Source organism: Aphelocoma coerulescens, chromosome 4A, assembly GCF_041296385.1.
Source record: "Aphelocoma coerulescens isolate FSJ_1873_10779 chromosome 4A, UR_Acoe_1.0, whole genome shotgun sequence".
Classification (NCBI taxonomy): Eukaryota; Metazoa; Chordata; class Aves; order Passeriformes; family Corvidae; genus Aphelocoma; species Aphelocoma coerulescens.
Genome location: NC_091018.1, coordinates 165,383 through 180,657, shown reverse-complemented (window position 1 = coordinate 180,657; position 15,275 = coordinate 165,383).

The window sequence follows — 15,275 nt, the reverse complement described above, 5'->3', positions numbered from 1 at the left end:
TGTTCTGGCACCATTGCTGTTCAGAGCCAGGCAACCCAGGAGGAAAGACCTGTTGCAGGGTGTGTGGGGTCATTGGCTCTGTGTGGGGACATGCTCTGTTGTCACCACACATGGATGGTAGGGATGGGGGGGGATGCATATCCCTGACTGTTTGGCTGCTGTAGGAACATGGGGGAGTGTAGCAGGGCGGGGAACACAGTCTTGGGGAAAGTGGGGCATGATCCAGAGAGATAACGGGCAAGAGAGGACCCAGCGCCAGAAGGAAGAGTCTGCCTTCATGGGATAATTCCAGGGAAGATGAAGTCACATCTTCACCCAGTGACGAGCCCATCACCAAGAAACGAACTGGGTTTTCTTTCACCTCCCACCAAACTCTCTGAACATAACCATGCCCACCCACTTGTGAACCCAAACTAGCACAGTTCCTCCAGCCAGATAACCCCTGGGTGAGACGATGGGAAAATGTGATCCACTGCTTGCATTCCTATTGCCCTAGTTGTGGTATTTCCGCTGATCAGCAAATTGTCTCCATTTGTACTCAGGGCTCTGAGTTTTGTTTACTGAGAAAATATCCGGTTGCCTGCCCCTGTGATCTGTCAAAGGCTGGGAGCATCTCTGAAGGCAGCAAGGTGAAAGCTGCTGAGAAGAGAGTGATTTTTTGGGGTTTTTTGGGTGCCCGCTGTGGTTTCTTGACTAGCTTTTTAAAATGTGCTGCTTGCCCCACATACTCTTTACAATTAACAAAAGCTGGGTGTTGTGCAGTGCTAAGAACAATACACTCAAAAAGAAGATTTTATTCTGAGTCAGAAAAGGAGTTTGCCTGCAATGCCGTGGGAGGGATGCAGAAAGGAATCTATGAGAGAAACCTAAATTAAGTCCCTTCAGCCCAGGGCCAGGGGCAGAAGGGAAATTTGAACTTTTCTGCCATTTGCTTTGTCACTTCTTTAGATTTTTCACTCTCCTGCATGCTCTGTGTTCTCATGTCCCCAGGACAACCCTATCATCAGAGAGGAAGAGGGAACAGAAATAGCCAGACCACCACAGAAAACACCACCAGCATCCAGAGAAGGAAAGATTGCGTTGCACTTTCTGTTAATTATCTACCTCAGTATGAATAAGAGAGAATTCTTGGAGTCCAGAGCAGCGAGAAGCAGTTTCAGGGAGAGACAAATGTGCCAATGGTTGTGAAAGTCACATCGCCCTGTGGAGGAGAGTATGCTCGTTGTAGCCACCATAGTGGCAATGGCAGGCTGCAGCCCCATTGCTCACCATGGTCCTCAGCCATGGAGACACCCGTGTGGAGATCACCAAAGGTTCCAAGCTCCAGCAGATGTGAACACAGGTGGTCCCAGCAGGTTGATCAGATCAGATGTACAGTGTCATCTCCACTGCATTTTGCCTGCAGATGTGAGGGGACATCTGCCCCTCCAGACATTTTCTCTGCCACCCTCCAGAGCAGCAAAGAGCACTAGAAAAAGAGCAGCAGGGGGTAGTACTGGGGTGCTGCTGTCCTTCTGAGCAACCCTGTTCCCTATGCCCCCTTCCCTCCTCATCCCCTCACCTCCCTGCCCTTCTGTATGACCCACGGTTGCGCCAGCCTTTTCCCCAAGAGACTGAAGTGGGTGGTGAGCAGGGAACAGCAAAGAAACAAGCCCCAGTGACCCCGCGGAGGATGGAGGGCCCCGAAGGGCATGTGGTTTTTATGCCACATCTGGGTGACAATGCCAGCGTTGCTGTGCTGAGCCACAGAGAGCACCTGGCCTCGAAACTGCTGATGCTGAGCTTTGCCAAAGCTTCGAAACCACAAATGGCACTAGAAACTTCTTGCTGTGAAGGCTGCACCTACTTCTCCCAACTTCCTAAAAATAGAGCCCAGTGTGGGGAGGCCCACGGCCCCAGCCCTGCCAAACAAGCCCCTCTTGCTTGAGTCACGGCGGAAGGGAGCAGAACATCCCGTGCCTTCCCCCACTCTGGGTCAAGTGCCAAAAGCTGCTCTCCCTGCACGGGGTGCGGGGCCCTGCGCCCATCAAAACCGCAGTGAAACGCCCCGGCGGCGCTCTGCCCTTTCATGTTGTGAAAGGAGAGGGGAGGAGTGGGGGAAAGCAAAACCCGGGGAGGCTGCAGGACTGCTGGTGCCAGCGCTGCCTCCCACGGCGCGGCGCGATGGGTGGGTGGGGAGGGTCCTAGCATTACCTTTGCATCTCTCCTTCCTCCTTGCCTGCCCCGTCGGGACAAAAGGGTGGACGGGACTGTGTGTTCAGCATCTGTGTGGGACACATAAACAAAAGCCTCGGGAAGAGAGGGAGGATGCTGCTGTTCGTCTCCCTACTGTGGGGCTTAGCCCCTGGCAGCCGCGACTGCAACTGGCTCCAAGCACTGGCTATACTGCACAAACAAGCCTTGCCAATACCCAGCCTTGCCACAGCAGAGCCACCTCAGCTCCCACCACCCCACAAGAGTCCCTGGCCACCGGGTGGGACATGCCAATGGATCAAGGCATTGTGCCCCATGGACAGTTTCACAGCTCTTGACCAAAGTCCAGGAGGTGATGCCAAGTGCAGCACTGGGATGGATGGGACCCCAAGGATTTTGTGTGGGTTCTGTCCTGGGAGGTGGGTAACACACAACCTGAATCAACTGCCGTTCTGCTCAGCCTTTCTCTCCTTTCCCTCCCTCCATAGGTGGAGGTTTGCAGTGAGCCTTCACCATGGCTGAGTCCTGGGCTGGCCGTGCCTTGTTATCCCACTGGGGCGGCACAGTGACACATCCTGCAGCAAATAATCTGGATCCTGATTGGAAATTATCAAGACATGAACAATCTCCCAAGGCAGATTTGGCAGCTACTAGTTCAATCTTTTGCCTGTTTCTTCTGCATTACATCACAATCCCCCTGCCAAGGAAATATTTTTGCAAATTACTCATCTTTTCCCACATCTTTCACACATCAAGCTCCACAAGGCTCTCATCACAGGGCTTTCTTCACCACTACAGGAATCACCTCTGTGGCTCTTCACTCATCCCCTTTCAGCCTTTGCTGTTATTTCTCCTCTTTCCTCGTTGATCTTTGGATCCCCTGCAGGGGCTATGCTCCGACCTCCAGATAACTAGAATCCCATTGGGGTCACACACAACCCCAAGGTGAGCAAGAGAGAGTGGCACTAAGTGTGTCAATGGCAGGAGATGAGTCAGGCAGGGTGAGCAGCCGTAGGGGTGAGTGGCAGAAAAGGAACACTGCTCTGGCCTGTGAGTTTAGGGGAGGAAATCCTCAGCCCCTACTTGGGACTAACCAACCCCATGGAGAAGGCAGCACCGTGCACAGCAGGAATCTGTGCTCAGGTGGAAATTCACATGCAGCCATCTCAGTCTGGGAGCCCAACCAAGACACTGCATGCATGATCAGAGGCAGCAAAACCAATCTTGAATTCCTTGCAAAGCAATGCAGAGGCAGAGAAATGCTCCCTTCCATGCATGTATAGACACTGCAATGGTGTTACACAGCCCTTTTGCCTGGGAGCTATAAGCCCGGGTGCTCTGAGCAGGTCATGTTGACGTCACATGGAGCCCTTTCCCTGCACACTGCCACTCCTGCTGCAGCTGTGGCACGATGGTGGGAATGCTCACCTCAGTTCCAGCCCCAGCTTGCTCCTTGGCCAGGCTGAACACCTCCAGCCTTGGGGCATCATTTTGGTGACAAATCCACCATAAAATCCCTGTGAACCTGTGAGAGGAACAGCAGAGAGCAGAGAACAACTCTGCCATCTACTGATTCCTCCGGCTCCTCTCCCTGCCCCATCCATCCCTCCATCCCTGTCTCACACAGCCACCTGGAAAATTGTGGCTAAAAATGAAGGGTCTCCATGCTGGGATGTGATGCCACAGGAGATGCCAGAGAAGCCCTGAAGTCAAGCACACATCCTGCCTCACCTGCCCAGTGCCCCAGGGATGTGGTCACAGTTCAGGCTGCAGAGAAAAGGGCTTTGTGGGGAGAAGAGCAATGTAAAGCTGCAAAAGCTGCTGCTGACATAACAACATTCTTTGTGCTCATGCAAGGGACAAGACCTGTTTAAAGAAAAGAGAAAGCCCAGTTTCCATAAAGCACTGATGCTTCAGGAATTCCTCTGTCTGAAGACACCTCAGGTGCAGGTTTCCTTTGCAAGGAAGCGGCACCTCATGATTGGTGAGTGTCTTGTCAAGGTTCACAATGGCTTTCCTCACAGTCCATGGGGGCAGGGCTGGCTCAGCGTGTGCTCAACCCAAACACTGGCAGCCACGGTGGGGAAGAGTGGGTGACAGTCCCAAGCCAGTCTAGCAGCCCTGACACCATGACCAGAGCGGGTGCAAAGCCTGGGTTTGGGCTGAGCACTGACCTCACTCAGCTGGTTCTCCTGATGGTCAAAGGAACATAGACAACCCCCCTTTTGTAGGAACTCCTGACTGGGCTGAGTACAGACACCTGAGCAGCACAATCAGCTCAGTGTCACCTCAGTAGTGAAATTAAAAGGAAACAAGACATAAGAAATACCCCTGGTGCTATGAAAACCACCCTGCCTGTGTGGGAAGGTACCTCATGGTCTAAATCCTGGACACTGGGGCACTGCAAAGCAAAGGAGCTTTGGCTGCAGAGATTTGGGAAGACTCTCAGTCTTAAGGACAAGGACATCACTGGCAGCACAGTGTCAGCTAATGCCTAAGTTCACACCTAAGCAGCACAGAGGCAGCTGTGTGTGATAAGTGGGAGTGCTGAAGCACCAGAAATTAATTTTCTCTTTTGTTTTCCTCTACAGCAGTGTCCTGGAGTACTGGGGTGCAGGATCTCCAAGGCTGAAGCACCAGGGCCTCAGCCCCAAATTCCCACCTCCACACCAGAGCTCCGAGAGGGTTCTGGAAAAGAAAACAGTGGCAGTATGACAACAAATGCCAGGTTTGCATCTCTGGGTCTGGGGACTGCCTCTCCTTGTAGCACTTGGGGTGTCCACCAGGTGGGGGATGGACACTCCCTGTGGCAGTGCTGCAGTGGGATGGTGTGACCAGAAGTACTGACGTGAGGGCCTTTAAGATTCTAAACAGTAGTTTCTCTTTCTAAACAGTGAGAAAGCTGAAACTATGGTTGCTGTGTAGATGAGCTGCCCCACCAATACCTTATTTTCCCAAGGCAGATTATTTTCTTTTCAACACAGGTATCAACGGCAAAAGGCTGGGTTGTGGCTTGAGCCCTCCTTCCTGCTGGCACACTGTTTCCATCTCAGCCAGACACACTTGTCATCAGGAACACCTGCTTTGAATTTTATTCTTTTGGTCACCACCCAAAGATCTGCAGGTCTCCAAACACCCTGGTCAGATGTCTGTGCTAAGCATCCTCTCTGCAAAGGGTGCTGTGCACTTGAAAATGAGCAATGAGGACAATAGGGGTGGTCATGCATGGCACCTGGTGATGGCAAAACATTGGATGGGCCAGTTCAGCATTCTCCTCTGCCCTTTTCAATGCAGAGGATATGCATTTCCAAGAGGTGGCTCCAGCCTGGGTGGATCACAGCCAGCAAGGCTCTGACATGCAAGCAGGACATCTCCAGGAGGATGTTGCAGCCCAGCTCCTGCATCCGGCTGATGCTGGGAGCAAAGCCATTACAGCTTCTAGGTACCTGTGGCTCTTACTGGCAGATATAGGGTGCTTCTCGGAGCTCACTGTCTATTTACAGAGGCTGAGAGACCTCAGCTCATCTCACGTTTACCACAGGGGCCAGAGGTGCATCCAGATAGTGCCCACAGAGCACCAGCCCTTCTTGGATCCCCACACCTGGCTCCTCTCCCACCATACTCAGGTTGTGACAGGCTGGTGGCTGGAAACCCCTGAATGTGTCAGCAGCTTGCCAGAGATTTCCTGTAAGATGTGGAAAAAATTGTGTAGAAAAAAACAGAGAAACATGGCTTGTTCAAGCACTCTGTTTCAGGATATGATGGGGTTAAAAAACCCCCCAGACTGAGATGAGTATTCACATGCAGGTCCCCCAGGATGAAGTCACACCAGAGGGACAAGTTTCTCATGGAGAAGACCCCTGCAAACATATCTCATGCATAATAAATCAGACACAGAGCTATGTGACTCATGGGTGGGTGCTAGTTATGGGTCCAGATCACCACATCAAATTGCATGGCCATGGGATTTCAACTTCTTTGCTGGTGCCCAGGCTCATCCAGGGTGCCCAACAGCACATCCCCACACCCCCTTGGAACAACCATGCCCTTATTTTCACTGATGAGAACTCACCTGAGGATAGACAGATGCTTTTCAGGACACACGTTTTCTTTCCAGAGCAGCTCCCTATAAGCCCAGGCCATTGGACATATTTCTCCTCACTCGCTTGAATGAGTCACCAAACCCCAGAGGCTGTAATTCCCTTTTAGCAGAAAAGTGACCTTATTTCAAAGTGGAAAATCTTTGGCCTAAAACCCCCTGCACACCCGGAGGGAAGTATTACACAGAGGTGGTGTAGTCAGAGAGGCTTGAATGCTGGAATGGCCACTTGCTGCAAAACACAATGAAAGGAAAACCCCAAACATGCTGTTCAAGGAAAACATTACTGGCACTAAGCCTAAGGAAAGGGAAAAAAGGACCATTTCTCCCCAGTATTCAGGGAGGGGAAGATGAACATGCAACAATCACCATTTTGCTGAGCCACAAGAAAATCTACCCACGTAAGTATTGTGTTGTCATCTCTATGACAGTAATTGGGGGAATCATACCGGAAACCAAGTTCAGTGGTTGGACAGAAAGGAAAGCAAACCTAGAGCACATCCCAATCTGTTCTCTCAGCATCAGCCTCCTTACATCCCCTTTCAGGCCATGAGCCAGCCAGGATGTGCATCCTGTTTGCCTTTGGGATCTGGGCATATAGACGGATCTGGAGAGATCTGGAAGGCAGGACACTCACTTTCTCCTGCTGCTTGCATCTGGTTGCTTATGATACCTTAGATAAGTCAGTTGGTCTCAATTTCATCACTGGTGAAATGAGGCATCTCTGCTGCTGGGAAGGGTAAAGATCCAAAGTTATAAATAGCCAAATAGATTCAGCATATATAGAAAAAAATCATTATGCCAGCTCTAATCTGCAGAGCAATATAATTTCAGGGTGGATTGTATCTCAGTGTGAGGCTGCAGGAAAAGCAAAATCTTTTTTTCCCCCAAGATGAGTCTGTTTTGGACTCAATGGTAATTGCAGAGTGATATCCAAGTCCTTATGTCAAAGTTTTTTCATCTTAGCTTCCTTCCCTGTCTTGTTGAGTGGCTGGGTGGGCATCTGGCAGCCAAGGTCAACCCACCACGAGGTCCCAGCCCTCCCATGAGCTACTCTTGAGTTGCTACCCTGCAATGCAGCTCCTGAGGAACATCACTGCCCTTCCTGGCTTCCTTGCCCAGGAATTCACCTGGTTTTCAAACTGAGCTGAATCACTACAGCTAATAATGATGTACTGCAATGCCGAGTCCTTGTGCTGCCACAAGCACAGAGCTGTGAGGCTCTGTTGCACTGACACATACAGAGTCTCTAAGTCACAGCCTGGATTTGGTGCAGAAAGGCAAATTTACCCCAAATTCCCTTCATAACAGCAGAGCATGCAACCTCTGGGATGGCTGTTGGGGTCTTTGAAAAGCGGACTCAGGTGAGTTTTTTTAAGTTTTGCAGGGTAAGAAAATCAATGGAACTGAAAGTCAGTTCACACCACAGTGCCCACCCATGCAAAATTATCATGAACCACAAAACCAGGTAATTACACAACCTCCTTCTAATGTTTACCACATTCATTTTCTGAGCACTGGCTGCTGCATAAAGCAGCCTCAGAAGACTAGGTAGAAAAGACCTCTTGGTCTGCAATGGGCAGAAAACCCATTGAGCTTGTCCCAGAGGGTAGAAGCACAGGATTCAGGTCTCTGAGAATGAGCCCCAGTTTTCAAATAAGAAAGTGTTTTGTACAAACCCAGAGCTCTCACATCACCTTCCTTCACATACCTGAGATCACAGGGAGAAGATGTAAAGCAAGTTTTCCACCCTGCATGGTGAGGATGGACAGGCATCTCCCAGGAGACTAGAGCCTGAGGTTCAAGGTACCTGGAAAGAACTATATGGAAAGGCCAGATGTGATTGACAGCAGGCAATGGGCATCTCTAAGACAAACTATGTCCTTTTAGCCCATTTCAGGAGCTGCCAAACACTGTGCCCACTGATATCCACACCAGGTTCTCCAGGTTCTCTTTGGTCATGGCCAAAGGCGCTATCACACAGCAAAGATGTGGATAATCACTCCTTGCTCTAAGTAGATTTACTAAAACCGTGAGATATCCCTCTCCAGACTTGGGAAGAAGCACAATTTACAATCCCTTCACACAGGTGGGGACATGCCACAGGGTGGGGACCCTTCTTGCATGGCACAGGAGCAGCAACGTTCCCTGGAAACCTCCGCTGCCATGTCCTCTTCACAGCCTTGGATAACCTGTGTTCATAGGATGGGGGAAATTTCTGCTCCATCCCAGAATGAGGAGGAAATTTCTTCCCTAACAGCCGCCACTACAACCCTTTGCAGCGTGGTGGCTCCTGCTGGGTGGCAAGGTGCCAGTGAGTCACTCATAAAATTATGCCTCAGGTAGGAAAAAGGTCAGAGCTCTGCATGGGAAATTAAATGCTCTTGAAGTTTCATAGCTGTCCTGGGGATACTAACATACAAAATTAATGAGGAGCCCTTGAGGGTTTCATACATCTGTCCAATGTGCAGCCTTGGTGAGCACCAAACCCCAGCACTTGCAGCTATGAGACGTGACTAAGGCCAAGGAAGCACTGTCCAGACACAATTCCTGAATTTCTGTGTCCCTGCAGGGTGTGGTGGTGGCAGGAGCTCTCCCCTGGATTGGCAGCACATTGCCCAGTGGTTTTGGTCCACACACACAACATTAGAGGATGTGAGATGGGGTAGCATGATGCTCAGCACACACCATCACACAGATCAAGGGCTGGATTACAATTCCAGCCCAGCCCAGATGGAGCTCAGGAGACACCAGGCATAAAAGCCATCCTACATTAAGATCACAGCTGCAATGCTGACCTCCAAGAATAGCTGACAACGAAGGAAATTAAGGATCCACCTTGTCCACATCAAAGTTTGCCTGTAACTTCCTACACTGGAGGTTACATCCAGAGAGCTGTGTTTAGGAGAGTCCTGTGCTTCCTGCTGTCCCCCACAGCATCCCTGAGCTGGGAGCACCACAGTTTGGTCACACACTGCAACAGAAACAGCTCTTTCTCCTTGCTTCACCTTGTCTGATTCTTGCCGAGCTGCTCTACAGCTTCCACTTCCTTAGCCTTGAGAATTCACTGGTTTTACTGATGCAGTGCAGTAATGTGGCATTTTTCCAAGCTAAACCTGATGGAAAGTTTGCTTCCCACACTGCACTGTTTGACAGCAGCTCTGGGACATAGCATGGCTCCCTAGGAAGCAGTGGTAGCTGTCAGAGCCTGGACCTTAGGAAGAAGATCTGGCTTGCCTGCAGTCTGTTACTGTCACCTTTTGAGGACTAAGGCATATGCAAAGCACTGTGCCTGGAGCAGGCATGAACTTTGCATTATCCCTCTTCTGCTGGGCATTGCAGGCGGCTTTACCAAGTATCTTTCTCTTTTATCAAAAGGCAAAAAGGTAGTATTTGTGTTCCTTGCCCTAAACCATTACTTATTCTTGGGCCTTTTGCTGTTTATACAGCCAATGTACTGTTCAAAGACTGCAGCAGTAGCAGAGTGTGATAAATGTCAAAGTCCTTGCGTTTACTGAGCATGTTTGTATTCTGAACATCTCCAGATGAGCCTTGTCCTGATGGAGCCTCTTGGAATTACCATGCCAGCAGCATGACGTGGCATCTGTCACCCAGGAGCTGCACCATGTATCTCTCACAAGCCCCAGCAGCACCATGAGTGCACTCACAAACCAGAGGCAAACTTCATGGCACATGTGCAAATACATTGCACACCTTCAGGCACACAGAGTGATAATTGCCAGGTGCTGCAACGTGCAGAAGCAGCCAGACATTTGGATTTGCTCTTTTGACTGTTCTCACTCTCCTTGTATTGTAGTGGTGGAAGTAACACAAAGCAGGAAATAAAGAGAAAAACCCTGGAAAGCAAAGAGAGATGCAGTATTTATTTGATCCAATGACACAGGGGACTATTGCACGTGTGTGAAGACCGGTTGCAAAAAAATACATATATAACAGGGTGAGATCAAGCAACCTTCCTGACTGAGCCATACTGACACAGCTAGACTTCCCAAGTTAAGAGGAGATGCTCATCCTCTGACCCTGCCACCCACACACCATCAGCACCCAAGCACAACACAGAAGCCCAGCGACCCCTGGAGCGTCACTGCAGAATGAATGATCACAGCATAATCACCAATACTATTATTTTTCCAAAGAGATCAGCTAGGAATACATTAAATTTTTTGAAGAGAGATTTAGGGAGATCCAAGCTCTGAAAACAAACAAAAAAATAGTGGATCACATTTGTCCCCGGATATTCAGTTACACTGAGCATTCAGGAAAAATGTAAGACCAGACTAATTTCCTCCATGGGCAGAAACAGTATCTTCTTTCATGCCATAAAGACTACAGGCTCTCAGTATTTTTCCTGTATGCTAGATGAATGAAATAGAGCTACTTGACTTTAGAGCCACCAAGGAATTAGACTGAAGTGACTGAAGCCATTGCTTCTGAAGGGTTCTTAGAGAAGTCCAGAAACAAACCAGACCTAAATGCAGGCTTGCAAGAAGGGCTCTTAGTTTCACATCCAACCACATTTAATCATGAAAACCCAAAACCTGGTTATTACCTGAATAATTTATCCAAACCTACTTCTGAATAATCATAAATAATCAAAGTAGCTGTCAGCCGAGACAGCCTCAAGAACATGCATCAAGAGCCAACGTAACAGCTTAAAAAATCCTGCAAATGCTTAGAATGATTTGACTCATTTAATTGCTTAAATGAAGCCAAAATCCAATTTAATGACACCCTTATAGACAAAGAATATGTCACAAATAATGCATCAACAGAAATACATGTTTAACACAAAGAAGTAAAACTGGTTTTGTAGCAGATGCTCATTTACATATGTATCGATTTAATTGCAGATTTCTCTCCCTCCTTTCAGGATTGCTTAAAAAGATGAACACAATCCCAGAACTGCACAAACTGAGCCAGAGAGACTAGAGACACTAATTTCTTCCTTTGGTCGTGCCTACAGACATGTGCAACATTCCTGCTCTTATTGACATAAACAAACTCAGAGGCATGGGAAGGACTGCCACAGCTGCAGCTCCTGATGTTCCTCCGCATATGAGGGAGCCTGTGTCTGCCTTCATAAGCATAACAGGCAGAATCAGGCCAGGAAATCCTGGGCTTTTCAGTCTGCATTAAAGCAGGTTTCTGTGCCTGTCACAGCTGCATGTATTACAGACCAAGGCATGGATTTGCACAGGGGTATAAACCTGGCTCTGGGTTCTCGTGCTCCCCAGTTTGCAAAACCACAGAAAGCATTTTTCCCAGGCAAGGAAGAGTAATAGAGAAGGCTCTTATTTTCCTGAAACCCCTCCCTTCCCAAGCTTCTTCATAGAGACAGGCAGCCGTTCTCATTAGTCACTGTTACACAGTTGTTTTGTGCCCTGCAGCCTGTCAGTGTGGGAAAACTGCCTGGAATCAGAGCAGCCTGGCAGTCTGCTGCAGCACCAGCTCTGCAGGATAATCCCAGAGCTGCTTCCCAAACTGTCATTTCTCACCAGTATTTTCAGGCTGCTTTCCTGTGAAGCAAGAAAAAAACCCCAAACCCCAAATAAACCCAATTCCTTTTTGGGATATCTCTACCCAGCCTGTGGGCAGACAACAGGTTTCTGTGCAGGCAGGGGCATCCTTCCTTGTGCCTATGCCAGGAGAATGCTGCCCAGGATGCCTTGCAGGGATGAGGCACATCCCTGACTTTCTGCCTGCCCAGGTCTGTGAGCTCCACTGTGACTTTGCCTCCTGATCTTCCCCATTGTCCCACCATCCCACGGGTGTTCCTGTGAGATGAGCCCCACAACAGCGTGTTTTTAAGGGCAGACCTAGAATCCTCTGCGTCAGACCCAGCTCATCCTCCAGCCCTGTCCTGACTCATGCCCTGCCAGCAGCTCAGCCCCAACTTGATGGGGAAGGAGCCTCACTGACCAACTCTGTTCAATGTACCAGCTTAGAGGTGATACATGTGGATTTTATGCCTTAAATCCATCTAATAAACCAAATTCTCTGTAATAATTTTTTTGCAGGAGACAGTAGTGCAACCATGATCTTGCTCCTACATATTTGAACAAACACAGAAAAACAGTCCCAATCGTCCAGGGCAGGTGTTGGGCAATCATTTCATGACCTGTTTGCAAATGTAGAGGTCAGCAAGAGGGTGCTTAAATCCTGCATGGAGCAGAGTGGAAACAGGCCCAGCCTCTCCTGCCCCTGCTCTTTTAGTCAGAGTAAATCACCTTTGTGCTACACAGCAAATTTGGTTGTTGGGCATCCAGAAGTGGCACAGTCCTTAACTGCTGTTTTTCTAGCAAAGTCCCTTTGTCATTCGCAAGCAAAATAATGCCTGACTGTCCTTTGCACACTTCCAGTCAGCAGTCATTAGTGCAACCTTGGGAAGGGGAAATAAAAGAGAGTTTTCATGCTAATCTTCTCCTAAAATATGGCACAAATCCAGCACCAACAAACAATGTGGGGTAGGTGGAACTGTGATAGTATCACGTGTCTCAAAGGTCTTGGTTATGTGACAGCTTGACTAAAGCCAGGAAGTTTACCTTAAAATCTACTTAGTCTACCTTAGAAAAGAAAAACCAAACAACTTTATGCATTAAAAAGTCCAGCTGGAGAACTTTCCTTATTGCCCATCATTTTTAATTGGCTGATGTGTTTTCCTCTGGAGTGGGTTGAGCACAGACTACACACATTGTACCTTGGCTGGGGAGCTGCATATAGCAACTTCTCTTATATATAATTTATCCAGCACATGCTTGAGACTTGATGATATTTGGGCAGTTCACATGAAGCCCGTCGAGTGTGGGTGCATCGCCACTGCTCTCCAGGCCCAGGATGACAATGTCCAACAGACAGCTGGTGCAGGATTATTTTAGGCTGTACTCAGTCACCAGAGATGCCCTTTGGGTGTTCAGTACATTCAGTTTCCTTCCATCCACTCAATTTGTTTTTCTGTTTGGCAGAGGGATCTATCTAAAGTGACATCTTGCTCTGGGAAAACACAGTAGTGGGAGCTAATTGAGTGCTTTATAATTCTGAGCTTAGAAACTTTTTATTTTTGGGGGGAAAGAGCTGTTATTTTATCCCTATCTCAGGTAGAAAGATCATAATCAGGAGCTGTAATACTGCTGTATTCCAGAATGAAGTGCTGTTTGATAATAGTTTTATAAGCCTGTGCTGATTCCAGCATTAGCCTCTTGGAGAAAGAGAGGTGGGGAAAACACAAATGTCCCTGCTCAGACACAAATCCAGAGCTTGCAAATCCCAGGCTGGGGCAATGGAATGAGATGGGGGTACAGAGGTGAGGATGAAGGTCAGGGAAGCAGCCACCTTTCTGCACCCAACTTAACCCCCACCTAGAAACCAGGCTTGGGGACAGCACGAATCACAGCAGTGAATTCCTGGCACTGGGCTCAGCCAGGTTCATGGTGGCTCACAGGGGACCCTGGGCACTCCTGCTGAACCCTGCTCCTGCGGAACACCGCATCTGAGTTGGCTCACATTGGCTCAGCCAGCTCCATTACAGCTCCAGTCACCTGAAAACATCCTCTGTGCTGTTCTGGAGAGCCCAGCTGCTGCCTGCCCACCTCTCAGCTACCCTTGCACCGCCTCAGTAAATTATGATCTGTAGGATGTGACCTACAGCAGCTGCTTGTGCAGCAATATTGTCAGAGCAGTAACCCTCTGACATGGCCCATGATACTGAAACCTCTCCCAGAGACCAAGGCACCAAAACCAGCAGTTTGCACCAGTTTTCATCTAAAATCCTCCAAGTGTAATGATATATGCTAGCTCAGAGGAGTACCAAACTCTCAGTGGGTCAGCAGCTAAGCGGAATAGAGCCCTGAGCCCAAAACATGCAGTGTTTTAAACCAGACACTGCATGAAAACAACACAGAACAAAGTGTCGCAACACTTTTTCCCTCGATCAGGATTGCCGTGCTTGGTAAAGCCTGCCAGAAAAGAGAATTAAAACCCACAAGGCGGTTGAAAATTTCCAGTGATGAGTGAGTGTTTACCAAAGGCTACATGCCACATGGGTACATGAGGTGCCCCTTGCTCACCTGGGATTGACACCCAAACAAAAGTGAAAGCAAATGAAAACTTGTGTTCCCTTCTTTGAAAGGGATGAACATTGCTGCCTTTTTTTTTTTTTTTAATATATATAACACTTTAGGTTTTTCCTCTCATAGCAAAAGAATCTCTCTTGTTTGTCACTGCAGTCTGGGACTATTTTTAACTCTAATGAGTGACTAAAGCAGGGTGGAGTAGCTAAACCAGCTCGCTGCTCTCAGCCACCCACAAGGTTTATCTGACCATCAGAGGAGGACCTGGACCAGGGCCAGCTCATGTGAGGAGTCAGAGCTTGCAAGATGCCTGCAAAGTGTCTGTGTCCTGGGTCACACATGGTGGAAAAAATGCACACCAGTTCCTGCAGCTGAGTGAAAAAAGGCCCAGACTCCACACAGGGCAGGCATGTCCAATGCTTGACATAAATCTCTGAGACTAATGTGTCTCAGAAATGCGTTAATCTCTGACCAGAGCTCATCGAGCATGTAGTTGGCATCTCATCTGCCCATCAGAAAAAGACAGGACAAAAGCCATCTGTGCAAACAAGTTATTCCTGGACTAGAGGACACCCAATCAAAGGCAAGTAGTGGTTTCTCACAGGGTTAGTAAATTAATAGAAAATCATGAAATCATTACGGTTGGAAAGATTCCCCAGATCATCAAGTCTAATAATTAACCCAGCATCACTGTGTTTCACCATTAAACCACATCCCCAAGAGCCACATCCACACACTTTTTGAACACTTCCAGGGATATAACACCTAGCCCCTTTCTATCCTTCAGAATGGTCACTGCAGAGGCCCATTAGCATTCAGGGAGTCAGAAGCTGTTGAAAAGGGAACATCCAGTATCCCTTCTCCCATCACCTCCAGGACTGGTGCATTCAGAGGAG